The 14813-nt window shown below is 33.6% G+C and overlaps 1 pseudogene; it reads right to left on the bottom strand.

The window, feature by feature from the left end:
* Positions 1 to 10149: 10149 nt before the first annotated feature.
* On the bottom strand, positions 10150 to 14001 carry LOC125221066 (pectinesterase-like; annotated as a pseudogene).
* Between the last annotated feature and the right edge of the window lie 812 nt (positions 14002 to 14813).

The raw sequence follows: 14813 nt of genomic DNA, 5'->3' as shown, positions 1-14813 counted from the left end.
GGCAGAGGAAGAAGAGTATGAACGAAACTCTAGAAGGGAGATACATGAAGAAGAAGCTGAAACCAACACTAGTCATCAGAATATGAATGAGGAGGAAGCTGAAACACAAGCAGTAGAATAAACATTGATGAAGAAGAAAGAGGATCAGGAGGTTTAGGTATTGTGATACATCTTGCAGTTTTGCATGTTATATATTGCAGTATTGCTGATTATATATTGCAGTGTATCATTTATAATATTGCATTATTGTTTATCACCAAATATTGTAGTGCATCATTTATAATATTGTAGTATTGATTATCATGACGGAAATACTCTTTTTTTTGTAGGGGGTGAAGGCCTTGAACGAAGCCGGAATTGTTTGCGAATGTCATGGATACTTAAACTTGAAGCAGAAGAAGGATATTATAGAAATGAGCTTTGGTACCCATCTCAACTTCAAAATGAACTACATACCTCGAGGAGGGGAAAAAGAAGGGATCAATAGATGCGGAGAAGATGGTTGTGGACTACCACAAACCGTGACCAATGAATAAACTCTTGGTGTTTTGAACATGAATTCTGATTTGGTTGATGTTTTTCTGGGTAGCTTCTTGTACTGAAACATAGTTGTATTATTTTGGCGTAGACAATGTGATGACGTAATTTGAATTGATTTTTTTTTTTCTGTAGTTGTTTTGATGTCTTTTACTTATAAAATATTTGCATGCTTATGTTAAATCTTGCTAAGGAATACGTCATAAAGTTATACAACAATTAATTATTGGGTGCACTGCAACTCATATAGCGGTGTACTGAAATCTCGACACAAATAAAATTATTCTCGTCAACAAACATTAATTATTGAAATGGAATGCAACCTGAGAACAATAGTATACAATTAATAATTAATCCTACTGCGGTGTGAAATTAGTAACGTAATAGATTGAAACAAATAGTGTGGTCTGCAATCGCTTCATTAAACTACATCAGGAACACAAATTATTAAAATAATATGTAAACTGCAATATCGTCATGGCAACACTGCAATATTCAATGAATAACACTGCAAAAAATTTGTGAATTAAAACTGAAACCAACAACGAAATTTATGAAATTAGCAGCAAAAAAGGAAGAAGCAAGAAGAGATTCACAGAAATGAAAGGGGAAAATACGAAGTAGATTGCTACAAATCGGAGAGTTCAATTACTTAGTAAATTCACGGAGTTCAATCACATATCAAAATTCATGGAATTCAATTACAGATCACGACTTGCAGAATGAAATTCACGAAATTCATGGATTTCAATTAACAATAAGCTCCAAAACTATGCACAAAATTACAGATAAAACTGAGAATGGAGTCATCGGCCATATCAGATGAACGAGATTCAGTAAATCAAAAATTGAGTGAAATTGGAATGGATTGAGAAGATTCGTATGGAATGGATTGAGCAATAGTAAGCAATACCGTGAGAACAAATATGCAATCGTTTCAATAAACTACATCATGAACAAATTTAATAAACTAATATGTCAAATGCACACACTACGTGTTAACAATACATCATTCATGACTTTAATTTGCAATCTGGTAAAGGTAAAAAAAATATGCGACTACAATCTTCAAGTACTTCAAAACGAACTAAGAGCTCTCTTATTCATTTTGTCTGCCAAAATTTGTAGAGTCACAGGGACACATTTCTCCGCATTTTCCACACTAACACAACGTTTTTATCATCAACTTCACGACTTTCTCCTTCATGGACACCAATTAGCTTGCAGAACTGCTTCCCGAATTTGCAATTGACCATATGTTGGACTGCAACATGTACCACATAATGCAGCAATGTTGTAAGAAACAGAGTATGACCATAAGAACTTAATCAAAAGCGAATCAAAACGAATTTGAACAGCAATCAGTAGGTTTATAAACGAAGCAAAATGAATTTGAACAGCAATATTCACCCGATGCAATTGTAATACAGATATGCAATTGCAAGTTCAGAGAAATGCAATTCGTAATACATAACGAAGCAATCTGAAATTAATAAAACATGCTACACAAAAAATGAATCGAATTAACAAATAAGAATAAATAATAATCATAAATCAAATACAGATCAACAAAGCTGGATAAAAACATGAAGTCATGAATTCAACAAACATGCAATAATCGATGAATATGCAGATTATCAAATAATCAATAATAAAAAACATGAAGTTTACATATTATCAAAGGAGCAACAATGACTTGCATCAAGTGGAATTCATGAATTTCAATTATAGAATAAATTACGGCCTGATGATTTTCTTACCCCCTAATAATTGACTCATCTCCATGACAGCGGGATCGTCAAACTCCTTGCAATTCAAAGTTGATTGAGAACGAATTACACTTATGAATTCACAAATTGCAAAAGAGTGGGATCGTCAATCTTCGCACCAATTGAAGTTCAATCAAGGATCCATTCTAGATTTTATTCGAATTGCACTTCTGGATTCGATTTGATCATCAGAATAGAGAGTTCAATTCGTTCTGGATTTAGAGAACGAACTGAGACAGAACTCACTAGTTTTGTTGCTGTGAAGATTGAAAGTGATGAATGAATTGATTGACACAACAATTGCGTGAAATCTTCGTTCCAAATTGAACGCGATTTCGTGATACTGAAATAAGGAATTTAAATGAATTAAGGGTGGAGAGAAACCGATCTGATTTCCTAAAATACCCTTCTGCGATTTTTTAGTTTTTTTTTTAATTATTCAGCCTGCCACATGGCAAGCTTAGAGCTGTTGGATTTCAAGATCGGATGGCTGTAATGGGTGGTATGTTGTCATCTAAAATGGAGTTGTATATATATATATATATATATAGGGGAGCACTAGGGTGCCCCCTTATTTAGAGTCACAACGTACATCCAACCTGGTGCTGCCATGTGGCACAAAACATGCAATATTTTAAACACAAAAATGCAATCTAGTTGTACATGCATTTTCGCAGATTGCATTTTTGTTGTATGTAAATTGCATTTTATAGTGTTGAGTTTTGCATTTTCACATAAATTGCATTTTTTATTGTTAAGTTTTGCATTTTCATATATAAAAATGCAATCCGTCTATATATAAAATGCAATTTAAACAGTCAATATCTAAAATGCAAAACTTAACAATAAAAAATGCAATCTGCATATAACAAAAATGCAATCTGCCGAAATTCATTTATAGCTTTTACAAATGCGTATTGCATTTTTCTGTATACAATATTGCATTTTTCGTGCCATGTGGCAGCACGTGGTTGGATGTACATTGTAACTTTAAAATTAGTTGTTATACTAGTACACCCCTATATATATATATATATATATATAGGTGCGTTAAAATGACAACACTCTTAAAATGACACTGTGACACCACGCTAGACTGCAATATTATATAGTGTATTGGATATTGCAGTCCGTGAAAATTTATCCTTGAGCAATTTTTATGATTGCCACATGGCAGCTTATTATTCGTCCACATGTACAAATAATTGGCTATGAATGGTGGTATAGCGTTACTTTAAGAGATGTTGTCATTTTAACACAATCATATATATATATATATATACATAGGGGAGATGATCAAAATAAGAATGCATTTAAATCCAGAAATGCAGCCCAAATCTTGGCCCTAGGATTAGATGATCTAATGGTCAATAATTAACCCAAAACACGGAAGGTCATAATTAAGTAGTTTTAGGTCATATTATAATATTTGGATTTATGTCATGTTAAGATCATTTTAGGTCATGCTTTGTTAGCATGACCTAAAAATAAACTAACTATGACCTAAAAATACCTTACGTATGACCGTGTTCTGCGTTTCTGTATTTAAATCTGGTCTTCATAGATCAAAACCCTATATATAGGAGTGCATTACCCTCCTTATCACTCCCTATTATAAAACATAGGACTAATATAATCCCTTGTATCTATTAATCTAATGGCATTGGTTAAATGTCAGTCGGTACATTATAATAGTGTTTTCGTACATTAAAGGGTAATTTTGGTATCACCCTATTAAACAGTTCACTATTCAAAAATGCATTTACATGATTTACGAGATTTATTTTCAGCAACTGTACATTTCTCTCCCACTCTCTCTCTTCCCATTACTTCCACCATCTCTCCTCCCTCATTGATCAATAATCACCCAAAAACCTAGCCGCCTCACTCACCATCATTTCTACCGTCTCTCATCTCGACATTCCGCACGGCCTAGAGGATGGCAAATCAGTGACCATCACGACGCGGGAAAAATGGTGTATACGAAGGGTAATCAGGTTCAATGACGACGATGACGATTTGATGGATAACTAAAGCAGTTGAAATCCTGACTGATTTCGACGGCGACGTGAAAGGTAAGGCCCAAAATGAAAACTTTTCTTCAAATTCTAGTATTTTCTAAACTTGAGGAACCGATATTCAATTGTTTGTGTACATTATTTCATATCAATTTTGATTTCTAGTATAGTTTATGTTGATGAGGGTTTCTCGGTGATTGAGGGGTCGATTATTGCTACGAATTCGAAGCTTTTCTTAATTGATGTTGTTGTGCAATTCTCGTTGGGATTTCGTCGTTTTTGCAGTTTTTTGGATGCGAGTATTGTTCATTTGGCGTGGATTTGATTTTACAGTCGAGATTTGCTGTTGAAAATTTCTTCATACTATGCTCTGTTTTTTCTCCTGTTGTTTTTGTATACTGCTTATTCAACATCATTACTGTATGATCTTATCCTACATTATAAGTTCATATTTTACATGATTTAAGAACCTCTGTTTATGTTACATCATGTAGGCAGTTTAGTACATGAATAGTTTCAGATTATATGTATCTTTTCGTGCTACATCATGGTATGGTATCTTATCTGTACATCATTGGTTACTAGATTATTCTTTAATAAATGTACATTATTGTAAAAACAAATCTGTTAATTTATTCCTGCTACCACTGTACATTGTTTCTGTGTAGTATTTTGATTAAAAAGCTACATTTAGGGGTTATATTTGTACATAATTTCAGTAGGAAACAATGTTACATTATATATGCATACTTGTACATGACTTTAAAACATCATTTACTGTTACATTATTTAGATAGACTAGTACATCAATTGATGCTAATTTTATGCATTATATTTTGTTACATCATGTAGCTAGATCTGTACATCATGTTCTATTACATTATTTAGCCATAGATGTTCATTAACTGATACTGCATTGTATGTGTTTTTGAATAGATTCAACGAGTGCAAGAATCGATTCGAGGATGACTTTGACGATAATATGCCCACTACATTAACGCAACGACAAGCTTTAAGAAGTTCAAAGATGTGCTACATTATTATTTTGTTGTAGATTATGATGTGCGAAAATTGTATTTTAATGTAGATTATAATTTGTTTGATGAGGGGCAGAAGTTATATCCATTCCCCAAGGGTTTAATAGTCCATGGGGCCAGGGTGTAGTACCAACCCAGTAGCACAACGTTCACTAAAGGCAAGGACTTAGAGCCGTTCTTGTAGGATTCAATTATTTATTGTTTTGTGTAGTAGTCTCTGTTGTATTCTTACAATTATTAGGTTACAATATTCAGGTTAATTGTTGCATTTATTTGCTACTAATATACTGTACATTTAAACCATAAATATGTAGTACATTACCACCATAAATATGTACATTACCAAAATGGCCAAAACCAAATTGACGGAAAAAATATACATTAAACTACTATATTCGTACATTATTCACTGTTAGGCATATACATTATAAGACTATATTCGTACATTATTTCCTGTATACAATCCAATACACACATTAGAAAGCGAAATTTTATGCATGCGGTGGTACTATACCCTAGCCCCATGGAAAACTAAACCCTAGGGGAATGATTCAAACTCCCTACCCTTGGTGATGGTTTCATTTTGTGAGTGAGTACTACAACCTAGCCCTATGGATTGCTAAACCCAAATGGTATGGATTCAAATCATAAATAGAACCCACATCCTACTTATATGACGGTAGTGATAAAATACAAACTCATATATTATACAAACTTTAAACTATGATTTGGACCGTTAAAAAATATCAACATATGATAAAATAGTAGTAACATAAAATGTCAACACAACATCTTGACACTGTGTTGACATTTTCTGTTGCTACTATTTTATCATTTGTTGACATTTTTTAACGGTTCGGATCATAGTTTGAAGTTTGTGCAATATTTAGAGTTTGAATTTGATTACATCCCTTATATCGGATATGTAATTAAGTATTTTTTTTAAAAAAAATAAAAAAATGAATATGGAGATATAATTAAATATAAGTAGAAGTATACAAAATAAAATAACGAGGCACAATAATAGAAAATTAATAGGTTTAAAATTACATATTTAAAAATTCATTTTGTCATTTGGCACCATCCATAATTTGAAAAAATATATATATTTTTTCCTATTTTGGTAGGCGGATTCCACTTTCAACTAATTTTTTTTTCTACTTTTGATATGACCCCACATTCTACAATATTTTTTTTTAACTTTTTATTACAAAGTCAAAAAGATTCTTAAAACCCCTAATGAGTCACATTGAATCTTTATATGGTGGACAAAAATAGTATTCCTTCCGTACCTAAAAAATACTCCCTCCATCTCATTTAAGATGACCACCTTTTTTTTGTCCCAATCAAAATAACCACTTTCCAATTTTGGAAATAACTTTTTCTCTCCTCTCTCCTCTCTTCTCATTAAAATATTCAACTACATTTTTCCTATCTACTTTATTCCAGCTAACAACATTTCCTAAAATCATGTGCCACTCAAGAATGTCTTGAGTGGGACGGAGGGAGTAGATAACATTTGAAACTATATGTATTTTAATGCTTTGTGAAGTAAGAGAAAGATAAAAAGAAAAAGCGATTAAAGTATTATTAGTAGAGAATGAGACCCCCCTCTAGAATTTTATAAATAGATTTCACCAGATTGCATTTTAGTTATTGACAAATTGCATTTTTTATTATTGAATTTTGCATTTTCAATATATAGACCGTTTAATTTGCATTTATATATAGTATATTTTGTATGGTAGACAACCTATCTATACTAATATAAAAGATGAGTTTTGACATATTTTAGAATTTTCATAAATTTTGGGTATGCATTTAAATATTTATAATTATAGGGCAAGAACGTAATAGATCTTCCATCAACATTATTCAACCGTTATACACTAATTAAAATTATTTAATTCAGGCAGTCATTAAAAAATGTAACGGCTAGACAATAATAAAAATTGTTTGACTTAGGCCGTCATAAAAAAAATATAACTGCCACAAAATTAAAATCGTTGAAACGACTAATAGCACTAAATAATATGGGAATTACTACTGAAAATAAGCGCAATATCTTTTGCATTACTATTAAATGTACATATACCAATCCATAGCCAAAATCAGGCTTTTAACGTTTAAATGAATTCTTTATATTGTTGCAAAATTTATTTTTGACTTTATTATAACATAACGACAAATAATGACAATTGACGTTATAAATTCGTAATGACTGACGGTTAGTACTATATGAATTAAGCTCTATAAATATAAGCTCAAAAAATTGATTCAACAAATCATTGGAGGTGAGGGAGTCATACATGAACAGAGTAGCAAAACCGCATAAGCCTCAACTCAGTCACTATCGTCCACTCCAGAATCTCCTCAAGTGAAGGGTTGCACATGCAAAAAAAAAAAGAAAGTCACAATTCACAAACATGTAGAAACGAGGAATTGAGGAAAAAAATTGAGGCAACTGCGCATCGCTCCCAAAAAGGGAAGACTTGTCTAAAGAAAGTAATGTCGGTGGTGGTGGTACAAATGTAGAAGCCGTGCGGAGGAAGTAGCCTAGAAGTCGTGCGGAGGGAGTCGCCTAGAAGCGGGGAAAGAGAAAGAAAGAGGGCTGTTGGTGGCAACAAGCTTTATCTATCGGCGAGAAAGAGGGCGGCGGGTTGGATTAGCGGTGGAGAGAGAGCTTTGAGACATAGAAGAAATGCCGAGAATGAGAAGGTTCTATTAGGTTTGAAATTTGAATTTCATTTTTTGAAATAAAATAAATTAAATGGTTGAAATGTTGTAATAAATGCAAATTCATTCTTACTTTATGAGATTGACGAGATTTTGAGCAATTTAAGTATGCCTCATACATAAATATTTTGAATCTTTAACATTCCAAAATATAATTGATAAGATAATTATAATAGAAATCTTATTAATTGCTTAATAAGAATAATTATGTTTCAAGTCAAATAGTAACCAAACATATAATTAAAATGGGAAAATAATGATACGCCCTAAAACAGGGTGGCAGTTAAAATTATGAGAACAAGAACAAAAATAAAGAATTCAAAATTAGTTAATTGGTAATTACCTCAAAATGCTAAAGTGGCAATAAGATCCCGACTAATTGATGCAAAGAATTAAAGCAATTGCGATTAAAATCTAAATAAATGTGTGACAATTGTGATAACGCTTTGTGCAAATAAAAATTATAAATATAATTTAAAAGATTGATTACTTTTTTCATTAATTTTTTCTTTTGAGATACGAAGTGACACCTCCAAATAAAGTGTGGCAAATGATTACTATGAAATGATTCTTGGTAAGTGATGATGTAATGAAATTGGAATTACGATTTTCATGTTGATTCCAATTTTATATATGAATAAAATCTAAATCAATTTATTTTAGTTTACAAAAATTGCGTAATTTTATTGAGTGGTGAATAGTAAATTATATGTTTAATATATATTAATAAGAAAAATTTATTATATTTACCAACCTTAAAATTTAATTTTTAAAATAAATAAAAATATAAATACTTTGATTTAATTTATCAAGATACTAATAAAAATATGCACGTATTTTTTTGCTAAATTATCTAATCAATATTAGTCCATTTATAATTTCCAAAGTTGTTTCATTTTATATTTTTATAATAATTTTTTATTTCGAACATTTATGATTTTATGTTCCATATTATGATATAGTTTTTCATTTCATAAAATTATTTTACATAATGAAATAAGTATGAAGAAAATAAAATGGATCGTGCATCGCACACAGGTGTGATACTAGTTTATGTTAAAATGAAAAACTTAACAATATAAAATGCAATATGCCTATAACTAAAATGCAATTTGCAGAAATCCATCCACATCTTCACAAATATATATTGCATTTTTGTGTTTACAGTATTGCATGTCTCGTGCCACGTGGCAGCACGAGATTGGATGTACGTTGTGACACTAATTAAGGATGCACCCTAATGCTCTCATACTACTCCATATATAAAACATACAACGACGTACACACAGAATAACCTAAACTAAATGTTAAAAATTTGCATATTTGTTCCCACAAATGATCAACTAGTGTATTTCGAAGTTCAAGATGAACATTTTATTTCTTGTTGCATCATATCGAGTTAAGTACTCTTGAAATCGAACATCTTCATTTGTTGTAATCTCAATTTCTGGTCTAGCAACTTTAATCGGAGTACTAAGATCACGCTCATTTATCGGATTAATATTAGATCATGTTTTTATTAGTTGATGTAAATTATTAGTCTTCTGTTTTAAGTTTATGTATGTATTTATCTTATGTTTTTCTATTTCAGAAAAAATGACATCATTTGGTAGAAATAAAAATGAGGTCGTTTAAGTGGAATGGAATTTTATCCATACAATATTTTTTTACCTCCTATACCAGATATGATTTCTCTTTACGTCCATGTTCATGACAAAATTGCGAAAAATTATGAAAGTGATTATGTTAGATGTCGAGTTTTCAACCTGACCAGAATTTGACTAAATATAATGGTTTTAGAAAATTTTGGCTATTATTCTCCTCTTTTTGTCCGAGAAAAAAATTGTCATATTGCTATTTCTTGATGTCTGCGATTGAAAGTTTTATTTACTGTTTTCTGATTTTGATTAAGTCGACCCATTATACAACTAAATTATTTTAGTAACATTTTACTATAAAATCAATACGTAAAAGTGGATCCATATTTCATTAATTTTTATCTTAATTTTCTTCATAAAATTAAATAATTTATTAAAACTTGTGTGACTATTAACGTGGAGTATATAAAAATGAAGACGCACATCACAAGTTAGCGTAAAACAGAATTGAGTGATTCCTAAGAATCACATGAATACCGGATCAAAAGGAACTCCAGTGTCTCTGATCCAATCATCAATAAGAAAATGTACAAGGGGAGTCCATGGCTTGGCTGCCTCATCATCTGCAAAGTGTTGTATACCCGCCCAATCGACCCGTTTGGAGGTGTCCGCCCCGGGCCCATAATTTTTATACTCGGCGTAGAAGAGGGTAGACAACCCGAGGGTCCCGTCCCACGGCTGCCACCCATCGGGCGAAATGAACCCCTCGATTGTGGTTTGCATGATGATTGTCCGCGACATTGTCTTCCACGGCCGCCCTAGGTAAGCCGCTATTGGTGGCTGCGCATTCAGGAATGCATCCTCTGCTGTGATGTTGCATCCTTGGATGATGGTAATCCCGGTCACATTTTTCTCCTCGCGCCCCTGCACCGTCACTTCGCATGTCTGGCGGGGCATGGGCTTCCGTACCACCATAACGCACTTCTGTAGTGCCGTGACGGCGTTGCCGAAGATGAAGTCCACAGTGCGACTAATGCGACACTCCCGGAAAAACTGGCTGTTTTTGTCAGGACAAAGGGTGTCTTGGTAATATGAACGTTGTAGTAGACGCCTAGGTCGCCTGTGGCTCGCACTGCCACCGCCTGATGCCCTTCGGGCCCCCTCGTGTTCTCAACCCCGATGTCCTTGGCAGTGAAGAGTCGCCCTTCAACGGCTGCAGAACCACCCAAATAAATGTCAATTAAGTCACTTCTTTTCAGCACGAAAGAAATATCTAGTGTGTTAGTAAGAAAGATGAAAAAGATACTCCCTCTGTCCCTGAAAGTTTGTTTCATTTTTCTATTTTTGTCCGTCTCACAAAATTTGTCTCATTTCACTTTTTTTTTATCATTTTTGTATTAGACCCCATATTCTACTAACTCATTCCTACTCACATTTTATTATAAAACTAATATAGAAAAGTAGGATCCACGTCCCACTGACTTTTTCAACTCATTTTTCATTACATTTCGTAAAACTCGTACCGAGTCGCAAAGTGGGATAATATTTGGGAGACAGAGGAAGTAATATAGCGGGGAGAGTATATCTTTATATCAACGTAGAAATGACTCAATTAAATTGAAACTTGTCTAAATAGAAAAATAACTCAATTAACAAGGAACAAGAGAGTACTTACTTAGAGTTGAGGTGTCACCGGTCCGAAAACCTTCTGCGAAACTCTTGTTGCCACTAATTATGGTTTTTAATGGGCCCTCTCCGATCAAAACTACATTATCGGTCATTTTGGGTATCATCACATACTCCATGTATAGACCTTCCTTTACCAGAATCACATACGGCACACTACTTTGTTTAGGGACAGTCTGAACGGCCTCGGTGAACGTCTTGAAATTGCCGCTGCCGTCTTGCGCCACCACCACGTTAGGCTTCAACGCAATCTTAGGGTTCTCAACAAGCTTCCTTCCTTGGCCACTGACGTAATCAGGAATGTTTTCATCGTCGAGGAGCTGCCGTGGCGTCTTGACGCTGTTCACCAGTTCCCCCAAATCTTTTTTCACTGATTCGTAATTCTTTTCGAATTCGATCACCATCGCCAAACTCTTTGTCAGTAACCTCCCGCTGGTTTTCAGCATTTCCCTCACCTTTTCCTTTGCATTAGACTCACCTGTGCTTAGTCGTAATTATGTTAGAGTAATATGCTCCCTCCGTCCGCAAAATATTGTCCAAATTGGACTTAGCACGAGTATTAAGAAATGTGAAGAAAAAATGAGTGGAAAAAGTAAGTGGAATATAGGTCTCATGTTATATATTGGTTTTATAAAAGAATGTGAGTGTATCGAGTTGGTAAGGTCCATTTACCAAAAATAGAAAAAAAACAAAGTGGACAGTATTTCACGGACGGACTAAAATGACAAAACTGGACAACATTTCACGGACGGAGGGAGTAATAATGCTAGACCTAGTAGTAGTAGTAGGTAGCTGAGACATTTCTTTTGGGCACAAAATTTAAGATTTTGATGTGTTAAAAGTTATAGTGGAGAGAGTAAAGTAAGAGAGTGAATCAAATACCCCCTCTATCCCAAGAAAGTTGAGTTACTTCTTTTTTGCTGTCGTTTTGAAAAAATCACTCTCTCCATCCACAAAAAATAGTTTGATTTATGGACGACATACGTTTTAATTAGAAATTGGTAAAGTAAGAGATATGAGGAGAAAAAGGGATAAATTACGAGAAAATAGAGAAAAAGTGGAAAAGTGTGAGAAAGAAATTTTTCATTTTTAGAAATGAGACTATTTTTCGTGGACATCCTAAAATGGCAAAATGAGACTATTTTTCGTGCATAAAAGGGATAAGAAATAGTTAAAGTGGATAAATAGTACTACCTCCGTCCCCCAAAATTTGCTACACTTTGACTCGACACGGGTTTTAAGAAATGTAATGGAAAGTGAGTTGAAAAAGTTGGTGGGATGTGGGTCCTACTTTTAAAGTATTAGTTTTATAATAAAATGTGAGTAGGAATGAGTTAGTGGAATATGGGGTCCACTACCAAAAATGGTAAAAGTGAAGTGTATCAAATTTTCAGGGACGGACCGAAATGGTAATATGTATCAAATTTTCAGGGACAGAGGTAGTAACGTATAAGAGAGAATAATATCGAAAAAATTGTTCTCTACATTATTCTCGTTTTTTACTTTGCTAGTTATCCGCTTTAATTATTTATTACTCCCTCTATCCCCCAAATTTTGTCACAGTTTGACCAGACATAGGTTTTAAGAAATGTCACGAGAAATGGGTTGAAAAAGTGGCTAGCATGTGAGTTCTATTTTTAAAGTATTGTTTTATAACAAAATGTAAGTTGAAATAAGTTAGTGGAATGTGAGGTTCACTATCAAAAATAGTAAAAAGTGAAATGTGACAAATTTGATGGGACAGAAGAAAATGGAAAAATGCGACAAAAATTCAGGGGTGGAGGGAGTACGATTTTTTCAAAACTAGGTAAAAAAAAATAACTCAACTTTCTTGAGGCAGAGGGAGAGGAAGTAAGAGAAAAGAAAATTTTTTCCAAAAGAAAATAACACAACCGCCTTGAAACCACTAAAAAAGGAATACAGACTCAACTGTATAGTACTCCCTCCGTCCCATTGAAGATGACTCACTTTCCTTTTTAGTTTGTCCCAACTAAGATGACTCATTACTTAAAATGTAAACACCTTTATCTCTACTTTATTCGCTCTCTCTTACTTTACTCTTTACTCTCAACACACAAAAAAAAGTTGCATAAAATCCCGTGCCGCCCAAGAAAGGGGTCATCTTCCTTGGGACGGAGGGAGTATTTAAATTTATCTTACTTTTAGTCTTGGCGAAAGAATCAAAGCATGTCTCTTTGTCACCAATAGCACCACTCAGCCATATCTTGATCTCACCAAGGACATAATCCATATTGTGCCCGGTCTCATACTGGCTAATTTTCTCGAACGACGTATAGATTTCATCGATGGCGCTGGCAAGCACACGCTCGCACTTGTCGAGCGCCTGCCTCGTCATGTAGTCCTTCTCCAACTCCTTATACATAGTCGCGTTTTTTATCTCCATCTTCAGCTCCTCCACCGCCGCGTCAAATGCTTTCTTAATAGCCTCCTTAGCCTCTTTGATGTCTCCTTCGTTGCAACTGTCTCCCATGCCCGTGTCTTCGCATATATTGGCCATTAAGGCTTGTTTCTTCTCGTCGTTGGCAGCCACGGCTGCGGCCAGGCACGCCACCACGAGGGCCGCGCCCAGAGTTGTTGCATTGCTCTTTCTATCGACCATTTAGATCTGTTTTAACTTATCAACTTTGGATTTGTAGTGGATGGGTATTTATAAGATAGAGGTTAAAGGATGAGTATGGCTCGCATCGTTGGTTGGTGATGCACAATTTTTGGTTCCATTTCCATGTTATGCGATTTGTTATTTTTGTAATTAACCACCATATGTATATTATTTGAAATATCGGATTAAAAATGTTTTTGGAATAAAATCTTTCCATTTTATACAACAATAAAATAAACTCATAGGAAAAAATATATTACTCCCTCTGTCCCATTAAAAATGAAACATTTGCTTTTTCGTACGAGATTTTATGCAGTGTTGTTTTGTGAGTTAATAAGAAGAGAATAAAGTAAGAGAAATAAAAATGTAGAGATGATATTGTTTCTATTTAGAAAATATTTTATTTTTAATGGGATAACCTAAAAAGGAAAATGTTTCATTTAATGGAACGGAAGAAGTATTAGTTTTAATTATAGTTAGCTCAGCCTCAGCCAGCCTACGATGATTTTTGTGAAAAAACATTAAATTACTGTAAATGCAGTTTATATTTATCTATATTATTTACTTAATAGCTCGAGTTATGATATTTCGACAAGTCACAATGCTATTGGTTTTCAGTTTTACCATTGTTAATCCTTTGGTTTTAGTTTTACTATCGTTAGTTCTAATAAATGGAGGCCTATATATAGCCAAATAATAAAAATGAACCCAACGTTAGTATAGTTATATAGACACATGGATCTTACTAAAATACGAGCTCTCGGACTCTCAGTGATCGTTATTTCCTAATCATTGTTGATATAATATTGACT

This window comes from Salvia hispanica, chromosome 1 (genome assembly GCF_029641045.1).
Source record: "Salvia hispanica isolate PSC_SH4W2 chromosome 1, Shi_PSC_v1, whole genome shotgun sequence".
NCBI lineage: Eukaryota > Viridiplantae > Streptophyta > Magnoliopsida > Lamiales > Lamiaceae > Salvia > Salvia hispanica.
Note: the sequence above shows the minus strand (reverse complement) of the source record. Positions and strands in the feature narration are given on the sequence as shown.